General features: G+C 32.5%; 2 pseudogenes; one reads left to right on the forward strand and one right to left on the reverse strand.

Annotated features, from left to right (window-relative positions):
* Window positions 1-1,156: 1,156 nt before the first annotated feature.
* The window catches only part of LOC114205715 (pre-mRNA-splicing regulator WTAP-like), a 91,376-nt pseudogene continuing 80,230 nt past the window's right edge, over window positions 1,157-12,302 (reverse strand).
* On the forward strand, window positions 1,173-1,442 carry LOC148163893 (signal recognition particle RNA; annotated as a pseudogene).

Raw genomic sequence — 12,302 nt, forward strand, 5'->3', positions numbered from 1 at the left:
TTAAGTTGAGAAAGAAAGAAGAAAGAAAGAAAGAAAGAAAGAAAGAAAGAAAGAAAGAAAGAAAGAAAGAAAGAAAGAAAGAAAGAAAGAAAGAGAAAAGCAAGAAAGAAAGAGAGAAAGAGAAAGAAAGAAAAAGAAAGAAAAAGAGAGGAAGGAAGGAAGGAAAGAAATATGCTACAAATGTCTAACCACTCACTTTATTCAATAATGCCAATTAATCTGAAATATTTTTTTAAAGATTTTATTTATTTGTCGGGGGGGCACAAGCAGAGGGAGTGGCAGAGGGAGAAGCAGGCTCCCCGCTGAGCAAGGAGCCCAGTGTGGGACTCGATCCCAGGACCCTGGGATCATGATCTGAGCCAAAGGCAGACACTTAACAGACTGAGCCACCCAGATATCTGATATGAGGAATTCTTAATCTCAGGAAACAAACTGAGGGATGCTGAAATGATTTTTTAAAACTGAAATTTGTTTCTATTTAAATCATTTCAACAATTCAAAACACAGTATATATATATAGTGATGTCCATTTGACTGTAGCTAAATATAAATTTATAAATATGTTTTTTCTGCTTAGTATAGTTTACATTAATATTAAAATCCCGTTTGAGGGGCACCTGGGTGGCTCAGTAGGTTAAGCATCTGCCTTTGGCTCAGATCATGACCCCAGGGTCCTGGGATCGAGTGCTGCATCCGGCTCCCTGCTCAGTGGAGAGTCTGCTTCTCCCTCTCCCTCTGTCTACCAACTACCCCTGCTTGTGTGTTTGCTTGCTCACTCTTTGTCAAATAAATAAATAAAATCTTTAAAATTACTTTCAAATGGGATTTTTTAAAGTGTAATCACTAATTAAATACCAATTCTATATATTTCATAGTAATTTTTAAAGATTTTATTTATTTGAGAGAGAGAGCATGAGCAGGGGGAGGGGCAGAGGGAGAAGCAGACTGCTTGCTGAGCAGAGAGCAAAACTCGCATCTGGATCCCAGGACCTGGATTCATGACCTGAGCTGAAGGCAGACACTCAACCGACTGAGCCACCCAGGTGCCCCTATTTCATATTAATTTTAAATATTAAATATATATATTCTAAAATAAGAATTTTATCAAAAAGAATCATATGTCAAGCAAGTCTATTCTAAATTGCCAGAAAATTTTTCAAGACTGCATAATAGCCGGGCGCGGTAGAGCGAGCCTGTAGTTCCAGCTACTCGGGAGGCTGAGGCGGAATGATCGCTTGAGCCCAGGAGTTCTGGGCTGTAGTGCGCTATGCCGATCCGGTGTCCGCACTAAGTTCTGCATCAATATGGTGACCTCCCGGGAGCAGGGGACCACCAGGTTGCCTAAGGAGGGGTGAACTGGCCCAGGTCGGAAACGGAGGTCAAGACTGCATAATAAAATACAAAAACAAATTTAGTGTTGCCTACTTCATAATGCTGAAAATTACAAAGACAAGAAGGTCTGGATATCTGTTAGTTCAGCTTTCCTGTGACTTCTGGTCCTGCTTATGCTATATACGAGATGTATCACTCCCAGCCATATGATGATTGGTTCTTAGTCACACTTGAGCCTGGATAAGTATGTCTTTTCCTACATTCCCTAAAAGGTCTTGATACTGATTGTGTTATTTGAAAGTTGTGTACTTTGAAAATCCAAGAAAATTAAAATATATAAAACAAAGTAGTTATGTAAATAATATTTTAAAATAGTCTCATTAGATCTACAGAAATCATTTAAAAGACATAACGAGAAAAATCCTCATTTATGATAATTCTTAAAACAAGTATGTGTAAGACCAAATAAGCAAAATATTAAAATATAAAACCTGTCTCATTACTGATCCTGCACTCCAAATGTGGAAAATAATGGAAAGGATTCCAGGTATTTGAATAGAGAGACAATCTCATATCAAATCTACTTATGTTAAACTATAAACTGATTACCACAACTTTTAAAAACTAATCAGTTTTATTTAAAATAATCTATGTGAATAAATTAAAATGCAATATTGGCTAATATGTTTTTCAAAAAAATTAATAATAAGGTGGTACAAGCCTACCTCTTCAAGAAATTAAAATACATTTAAGAGCTACACTGTAGTAATTAACACATAAATAGATGAAAAGAACAATGTAAAAGAGTAGAAAGTCAGAAAATATACCCAAGTAAATATGAGATTTATTATACATTAGAAGTAACATTTAAAATATAATGACATAAGAAAGGTTATAAGTAGATAGTTTGGGGATAACTTCATATATATCTAAAAATATAAGTGAAACTTAACAAAAAATTAATTCCATTTTTCAAAGGCACATGTATAAAAAGACTCTAAATGTGCAAACATAACTCACAAGATATTTTTGCTGTCATTATTATTGGAATGGAAAAGGCTTTTCTAAATATAAGATGCAAAATAGTAAAATAACATATATTAATAATTTTGACCAAACAAACAGTAATGCAATTCTGTCTGGGAAAATGGTTTATGATAACTAGAAAAAAGATTCCAAATCATGTAACAAATAAAAGAGTGATTTCTTTAATATGTGCAAGTTTCTTTAAAATACTAAGCAAAAAATCAACAATATAATATTAAATAGAGTATAAAATACAGAAACAGATATAGATGCTTCTAAAATACAAGTTCTTCCTGTATTGATATGGGATGATTTATAAGATATAAATTGTAAAACAAACTAAAATATGCATAACATGTTACCATTCGAATAGGAAAATAAAAATATATGTGTACATCACTGTACAGGGGTAGGGCATTTCTTTTTTTTTTGTCTCAAGTTTTTTATTTAAATTCTAGTTAGTTAATATATAGGGTCATACTGGTTTCAGAAGTAAATTCAGTGATTCATCACTTACCCAGGGCTCATCACAACAAATACCCTCCTTAATACCCATCACCCATTTAGCCCATTCCCCATCACCTCCCTCCATCAACCCTCAGTTTTTTCTCTATAGTTAAAGTCTCTTACAGTTTGCTTCCCTCTCTCTTTTTTTTTCCCTTCCCCTATGTTCACCTGTTTTGTTTCTTAAATTCCACATATGAGTGAAATCATATGGCATTTGTCTTTCTCTGACTGACTTATTTCTCTTAGCATAATACTTTCTAGCTCCACCCACATCATTGCAAATGACAAGATTTCATTCTTTTTGATAGCTGAGTAATATTCCATTGTGTTATATATATGCATACATACACTTTTTCTTTATCCATTCATCAGTCGATGGACATTTGGGCTCTTTCCATAATTTGGCTAATATTGATAATGCCGCTATAAACATCAGGGTGTATTTGCACCTTCCAATCAGTATTTTTGTATCCTTTGGGTAACAACCTGGAGGTTCCTCAAAAAATTAAAAATAGAACTACCCTAGTAGCAATTGCACTACTAGGTATTTATCCATAGGGTATTTCTGAAAGCTGAAAACCTTGGGTGGCCATCAGGTAGGGAAACTGAGTGACTAGGGATCAGGGAGGGACACTTTTTATTCCATACTCTTATAATTTTTGAATTTTGTATCAGGTGAACATATTACCCAAAGAATAAACATACTTAAAATAATATTTTCCTCTCTGAAGACAGATTGTAGTCATTATTTATTTTCATGTTTATCTCTCCTCTCTTTTTCTCTCTTCTCTCTACTCATTTTGGAATAAGTTAAATTATTGATTTTATACTGTCCTCTACTCCTAAGAAAAAAACTGTTTATTTGATTTTTTATTCTTAGTTTTGCACAGCTTTTGTGTTGTTTTAGCATTGTATTCTCTTTAAAAGGAAGGAAAAAGAGAAGATTTGAAAATTAGGTTTTCTCTTTGATTATACATATGCATTGAGAGTTAAAGGGGACTTTGGACCTTGTCAAAATGAAGATAATTACGTGAAGTATTTAAACAAATGTCTTTATAGTTCAGGTAAAATATTGTTGACATTTTCATGTTGCATTCCATGCTAACTTTTTTCTAGTGCCGAAAAAGGTAGGTGAGCCCAGCTGGAATTTCCTGCTTTCTAACAGAGCCTAAAAGGAATCAAAATACTACTACTCCATATCATCAACAACAACAACAATAGCACCAACAATGATTATAATAACCCAAACAAAAATCCTAGAAGTGAAGAGAAAGCATTTAGTAACTTAGGGCTCAGCCATAGTTAGAGTCTGATGCAAAGGGTAAATTTGTCTGTTATCCTAGCACTTGTAAATACTTAATTTAGAATTAAAAGGTTAATACGTTAACAAATTCAGTTAGCTTACTTTAGTTAATTGTTCATTTTCACTTCACTTCTACAAAATATTGCAATATGTAAAAACTGAAAATCCTATCAAGCATACACTATTTGAAATATGTTATTGTATTATAAATATAAATTATATTATTTTAAATATAATTAAAATGTATAACAGAAGCTGGGACCTAAAAATTCTGAGGACTATTTTATCATAAAAAGTTCATGATAAGTCCTAATATGTAAAATTTGTAGAATAAAGCCTCAGGAATTTACAGCAGAACGAATTTCTAAACAATATATAGTATTAAAAATGCATGCATTACATAGCAAACATAATGAAGTGACATACTCATAAATTTACTGTGTCTGAGATTATAAATGGAATATCAGGCAGATTTCTAGCCATTTCTGGTTCAGCAGTTAGGGAAATTAGTCTTAATTTTGAAGAAGATGTATTCATGTGTATCCTGTGAAATGTGACTAACAGGTCTTCACCTTTATTTTGGTAGTTAATTCCCACCCAGTGATTTTCAGAACAGCTTGCCTTAGGTTACAGCAGTTTAATAGAATAGTGGGCCATTTTTACCATCTACTTGAACTTACAAATGAGAGAATTTAAACATCCCACATGAGATTTTGCTCCAGTTGCCCTTAGAATAAATTCATATTAATAACGATGATCATGATTACCACAGAAAAATGAAAATCGGCAAATCTACTGAAATAATTAACAGGATGAAATGGTAGTTGAAAGAGAGTAGTTCCCCCCATCTGCAATATGAATGTAGCGCATGCATACACTGAATTACATTAATGTTAAAATCAAGTATTCAAGGTCTACATTTATTTTTTTGTTATGATTTTTTTATTATGTTATGTTAATCACCATACATCACATCATTAGTTTTTGATGTAGTGTTCCATGATTCATCGTTTGCGTAGAACACCCAGTGCCCCATGCAGTACGTGCCCTTCTTAATACCCATTAACTTATAAAATGTCACCTTTGTCACTGACATTTTTCAGCAGTACGAAGTTCTGTCTGGACTTCAACATCTGCACTACTCAAGCCCTCTCCTTCCGGCCACCCTTCAAATTCCATCTTCTCAGGTTTTCTGTAAACCCTGTTGAGGACCCCAGCCCCCACTCCCTTTTACCTATCCATGCTTTACTCTTGTCCCTCTTCCCTGACTAAGCCCTAGACTTGATGTGATCAGGGTCATTTTGTCCATTATATTCACTGACGTATTCTTAGTGCTGGGATACTGCCTAGTGTGTGGTGGGTGTTTGACAGGTACTTATTAAATCACTTGATGAATAATAAATAGAAACTAGTGATTAAAGCTTATCAGTCTTTCACCTCATATTAGATATCAATATTATGTTACATTTTTAATGTGAAAAACCCCTCTAAATTTGAACTACATCATAGGTGCCAATTTTAGGTGAAATTGTAAAGGTGATGGCTTGCTAACTACAATGTCTATAGACAAAATATGGTGTGAAAAAAAGTACTGAACAAGTGAAGGATTCTAGTAAATGGTATTGGCTACTATTTTAATTGTAGCAATTCTAATAGATGTATAATGGTGTTTTGAAATGATTATTTGAATGATGATGATTTTTAAATGTACTTTTTCCTTTTTAGTAAAATGATGGTTCACACATATTACCCATTTTAAAATTGTCTTTGTCATGTTATTACTAAGTTGTAAGAATTTTTTCCAGCTATATAGGCTTTTTAAAATTCCTTACATATATATGTAAAAAATATGTAATTTCAGCCCAGAAATTTTGCACATATTTAGTTAGAATTAATCGTAAGGATATGTTTTTGATACTACTATATAAGCTTTATACTATACCTTATACTAATATTATATTATACTAATAGTAATATATACTATATCTTATAACTCATTATACAAATTATACATATTATCAATACCTTATGCTATAAGGCATTAAATTTTTATATTATTTTACAATTGTTCATTAATAGTGTGTATATATATTTTTTTTGTTTTTATATATTGAAAATATATCCTTCTGACCTTCCAAATTCTCTCATCAGTTCCAGTAACTTACTTGCAAATTGTTTTAAACTCAATAGAAAAAAAAAGTAAAACAAAAAAATAAGAAAAAAAGTTGAGACAAATAGAAAACCACATCAAGATTGTAGACATATATCAAGCCATATCAGTATTCACATTAGATGTAAATAGCAAACAAGCCAATCAAACAGTAGATGTTTTTCAAATCAGGTAAGAGAGTTAGGCCCACGTATATGTTGCTTACTAAAACTTAAACATAAAGAAGAAAATTGATTACAAATAAAAAGATAGGAAAATATTAACCTGCTAACATTATTCAAACAATGAAACTGAAGTGGCTATATTAATATCAGAATAACTGATTTCAAAGCAAAGAATGTCATAAGAAATGAAAATGGTCATTTCCGAATAATAAAGTGGTAAATTAAGTAAGACATAAAAATCCTAAATATTTGGGGCGCCTGGGTGATTCAGTCATTAAGCGTCTGCCTTCAGCTCAGGTCGTGATCCCAGGGTCCTTGGATCGAGTCCTGCATCGGGCTCTCTGCTCCGCAGGAAGCCAGCTTCTCCCTCTCCCACTGCCCCCACAACACTGTTTGTGTTACCTCTCTTGCTGTGTCTCTGTCAAATAAATAAAAAATCTTAAAAAAAATCCTAAATATTTATGTACTGAATAACGGAGTATCAATATATATGTAGCAAAGCTTACAGCCTATAAAATAATCAGAGCACACACCACCACTTTGTCAATAATAATTAAAACAAAGAGACAGTAAGTCAGTAAGAATATTGGAGCTCGATGTGTGTCATTTTTATATCATCTGTTTTATTCTCATTGTAGTACGAGTTCCCTCTACCTTCTTGAACATTTGTGGCCTATTCACAATAACTGTTGACTTCCTTTCCCAGATTGCACCATCAATTTAATGTATATTTGTTCTTACAGATTTATTTATCTCTAGATCACGGCCATATTTCCCTCCTTTTTGTGACTAGAAGTTTTGATAAGATGATAGACTATGAATTTTATATTGTTGCTACCTGAATTTTGTTGTAATTCCTTTAAGTAGTATTGAAGCTTGGATATGCCATTACATACTTTAAATACATAGGGTACTTTTCAAGCTGGCTTATAAATTTTTAAAAAGATTTTATTTATTTATTTGACAGAGAGAGCGAGCACAAGCAGGGGGAACAGCAGAGGGAGAGGGAGAAGCAGGCCCCCTGCTGAGCAGTGAGCTGGATGCGGGGTTCCATCCCAAGACCCTGGGATCATGACCTGAGCCGAAGGCAGACGCTTAACTGACTTAGCCACCCAGGAGCCCCTATAAATTTTGTTTAGTGTAGATGTAAGAAAGTTTATAATCTAGGGCCAATTTAGCTATTACTAAAGAGACACCTCTCTATATGTTTTACCTCATGCCCTGTGCACTTCAATGTCTTTCTCATCTACCTTGTGACAACATGAACCACTCCCAACTCCCTGAGCTCTGTACTGTTCCTTTCTGATGGTCTCTTCCTGGATGTTAGACACTTTGCCCTTATGCACAGATCAATATTCAGGTCAAGACTCTAGGGGCCCTCTCTTGAGATATCTGGAGATTTCCAACTTTGAATCTCTTTCCCCTCCGATACTCTTTTAGCTGAATTTTTACTTCTTTCTTTTGAAAACTGCATCTAATCAGTAAACTGTTATAATCCTAGAGTCCATCATGTCTTCTTTCTTTCTCTGGGAATTTATAGGCATTTAGTACTGCTTTTCTAATATATGAGATACATGGTTGATTGTATTTTTCTTGTTCTTCTATCTGTTTAAAGCAGAAGGATAAGTCTATTACTTTGTTTACCATCTTGATCTGAAGTAGAGGTCCCTATCTGATTCTACAACAAAAATTTTTCCATTATGCAACTCCATGAATCTTTATCATCTAGGTTTGATAATATTTGAAGTGTGATCTGACTTTCAAAAGTATAATAAAATAGCATATTATATTTTGAATATTATTATTCGTTGATCTGAAGATATTCTTATGGATCTTAATGGGCAATATAATATGTATCTCAAATATGCAACATGAGTTTTGTCATCCATTTCCCCACTAATTATGCAGTGAAATAAAAGTTCAAATTTGTTTTGTTGCATATCAAGTGTTATTTAAAAGTATTTTTTTCATTAAAAATTGTAATTTATGCCCGGTCCTTTAGCTTTCCAAAGACTTGAAAATAATTTTATTCTTTATTTTTAAGGATATTATGAAAAGGAAATAGTCCATAATTTTTTTCTGTATGTTAAACAACTGGAATTTAAATGAAAATTGTAATTTTTACATCCAATAATCTCTGTAGAAGGTATTTAAAAATAATAATATAACAGCTCTGTATCCACAAATTTGACAACCTACCTAAAATGGACCAATTCTTTGAAAGACACAATCTACCCAGTCACACAAGAAGAAATAGACAATCTGAATACTTTTTTTTTTTTGTAGTCTCTGTGCCCAACATACGGCTCCAGCTTATGACTGTGAGATCAAGGGTCCCATGCTCTACCAACTAAATAGGTGCATTTCTATTAAGTAAATTGAATTAATAATATTAACATTCTTAACCAGAAAGCACCAGGCCCAGATGGTTTCACTGGGGAATTCTACCACACATTTAAGGAAGAAATTATACCAGTGCTCTACAGATTCTTCCATTAAATAGAAGCATAGTGAATACTCTAACTAATCCTATAAAGCCAGAATTACCTTAATACCCAAACCAGAAACGATGCTAGAAAGAAAAACTATAAACCAGTATCTTTCATGAGCATACATGCAAAAAATCTAAAGCAGAATACTAAAACATGGAATCCAGAAATGTATGAAAATTATTATGCAACATGACCAACTAGGTTTTATTCCAGGTATACAATGCTGGTTAATTATTCAAAAATCAATTAATTGAAACAATCTCATCAAGGAGCTAAATTAAGAAAAATCACATAGTCATATCAATAGATTTAGACAAAATGAATAGATTTTGACAAAACTGAACATCCATCATGATTTAAAAAAAAAAAAATCTTAGCAACCCAGGAATAGAAGTTAAATGCCTAAACTTGATAAAAAAAATCTATGAAAAACTACAAATAATCTCACAGTCAATAGTGAGAAATTGCAATATTTCCAGCCAAAATCAAGAACAAGGCAAGGATGTCCTCCCACTAACCCTATACAACATCATAGTGGCAGTCCCAGATAATGCAATAGGATGAGGAAAAGGAAAAAAAAGTATATATATTGGAAAGGAAGAAATAAAACTTTCTTTGTTCATAGATATTTTCTGTCTATGATGAGAATCCCAAAGAAGCAAAAACAACAAAAACGACAAAAATCTCCTGGAATTAATAAACAATTATATCAAATTTCAAAGTGTATATATATATATATATATATATAATTTATTGCGCAATACTATATACCCAGTGCATTGTCAGTCTTTTTTATTATTATTACTTCAAGAATCAGACTCCCATCCATTTTCCCATTTTAGACCCAGAGCATAGCAGATTCCAGGCTACTACCTGGCTTGCAGCTAGCTATTTCCATTCTTATCTAGTCCTATGAGAAAAAAATCTGTGATCTTTATTGTAATTATATATTTTAAAATTTTTAAATAAATATTTACCTGTTCTTTTAATTTTAGAGACTATTTTTTAGAACAGTTTTAGGTTCACAGCAAAATTGAAAGGAACGTACAGAGATATCCCATATATGCCCTACCCTGACTCATACATAGCCTCCACATTATTTGTTTTGTTATTTTGAGAGTGGAAAAAGAAGTTCAACATTGGGTTTCACAGTGTGCTTTAAGTACTACTGTCTGATAATATTGTATTGCAAAACTATTTTCAAAACTTTTCTTCTGAGAAATCTGAACATGATCCAAGGTTAATTCACCAAGAGGTCAATACCTAAAAGTTAAATAGTGTGAAATTATTTAATGGTTATGATATGCTTAATTCTGAGTGGTCTCTATTCTAAAAGACATTTAGTTTACCAGTACTATCCTAACACTAATCAAGCAAATAGCCTGTCTCTTCATTAGGTTTTCATTATATTTATGTTTACATACTAGTTCTCTATAATTATCTTCCTCTTTCATTATTACTTTAAAAAATTCTAAACAACTGACAAAAAATCTTTTTTTTTTAAAGAGAGTGAAAATGAGAAGCTACATTTTCAAGCATGAATATACCTACACCAGAAATAGTTGTAATTCTATGCTATTCTAAAATAGTTCCTGGGATGGATATTTCCAAATCCTCCCTTAGTACTTCCTTTGTCTGAAAACATCAGCACTTAGATTTTGGGAATTGGTAAGGATGAAAAATACTGAAATTTTTACCCTGCCTACACTTTAAAATAACATAGTTGATTCCTTGGTAAAGCTACTTCTCACAGCTAGATAAATTAGTTGTCAGAAAAGTGGTAGAGATGATCTAATCATAAGCCAGGAGCAAGTAGCAGTGATCTAAGGAAAATACTGTCCTCTATTAGGAGCAATCTAAAAATTACTACGCTTTCTAGTGTTAAAGCCAACATTGCCTAGGTTCCTGATTCAATTGATGGGGAGACAAGAATCATAACATTTTATATGAAATAAGGAGGTATATTTGGATTAGGTAAATTATATTAAGTCTTCTGTGAACAAAGTGCAAATAGAAGTAACGAATAATTGTTGACATAAAACCTCCATTAAAAATTAATTGTAGAATCTTCCAATTAACTTAGAAAGCAAACGAAATTGAAATGTGTTTATATTAATCTACAAACTATTTAACAAAAGTAAATGTCATTAAAAATAATTACCAATTCATTTATTAGGTCGTACTTATATTAGAAATAAATAAGAATATCAAAATCGTCACATGAATAAACATACACTAGGTGTGTATGCATGTGTATTTGTGTAAATCAAAAATAAAAACAATGCACAATATACATACCCTATATTTGGTCGTCTATATGCTTAAATGTAAAGAAGAAAAAATATGAGTATTATGTTTGAAATTTACTAAAGGAGATATATACATTAAGAAAAATTAAACCAGTAATTATGTAAAGAAAATACGGAAGCCCAGGTGGTACTTCAGTGAGAAAGTGCCTACAGTGAGAGGTGATTTTTTCCTTTTTTAAATCTCTGCTTTATCATATATGGTCACAAACACATCACATCTATATTATATTGACATATAAACATACATTTAAACACAAATACATGCAAATTACAGCAGCACTGTATTAGGTACAAATCATTTTGCATAACACTATTTCATAACAAATAATGTCACATAATATAAAACAATTTCAGACCTATTACCATCACCAAACAACTCAGAAGTAGAAAGCAGTGATAACCTGCATATAATGAGGTTAAATATACTGGATATATTTTGTGTACTTCCAGAGCCACTCGTCCCTATTCTATCCTCTTTCAGGTTACCTGAACTGTAAAAATCACATCAGTGAGCTTACATGTCTTATGACTGCCTTTTGGGTTCATCAATGAGGAATCATGGCAAAAGATTGGAGGGATTGAGGAGAGAGAGGTCAAGGAATATAGTTTCCTGATTCTCACCATATGAGCCTAACTTGTGCTTGCTGCATCCCTTCACAAAATGTCACTACTCTTCCCAAAGTGGTGTGTTTTACAGAATTATCTTATGAATTCTAAGCCTTTCTCTCCTTTCTAACTTTTGCCACCAAAAGTGATGATAGTTGTACTGATGCTAACCTAAATTTGAGAACTATTCATTATGCTTCTCCTACATGCCACCCAAACTTGTGAAATTATTTTTTGTAAACAACTCTGAGTTATTAAAATTTGTGTGTGCCATCTGTTTTCCTTTGGATCCTGACTGATACACTGAGAAAATAAAGTTGATCATTCCCATGCCTTGACCAATGCAAACAGTAAGAATGCCAAAAGTTCTTAAATAGAAAATACTTCTGAGTA

The sequence above is a fragment of the Eumetopias jubatus genome, unplaced genomic scaffold (assembly GCF_037043125.1).
Source record: "Eumetopias jubatus isolate StellerSeaLion01/CBP00866 unplaced genomic scaffold, mEumJub1_p1.0 scaffold_7, whole genome shotgun sequence".
In the NCBI taxonomy this organism is placed as follows: Eukaryota; Metazoa; Chordata; class Mammalia; order Carnivora; family Otariidae; genus Eumetopias; species Eumetopias jubatus.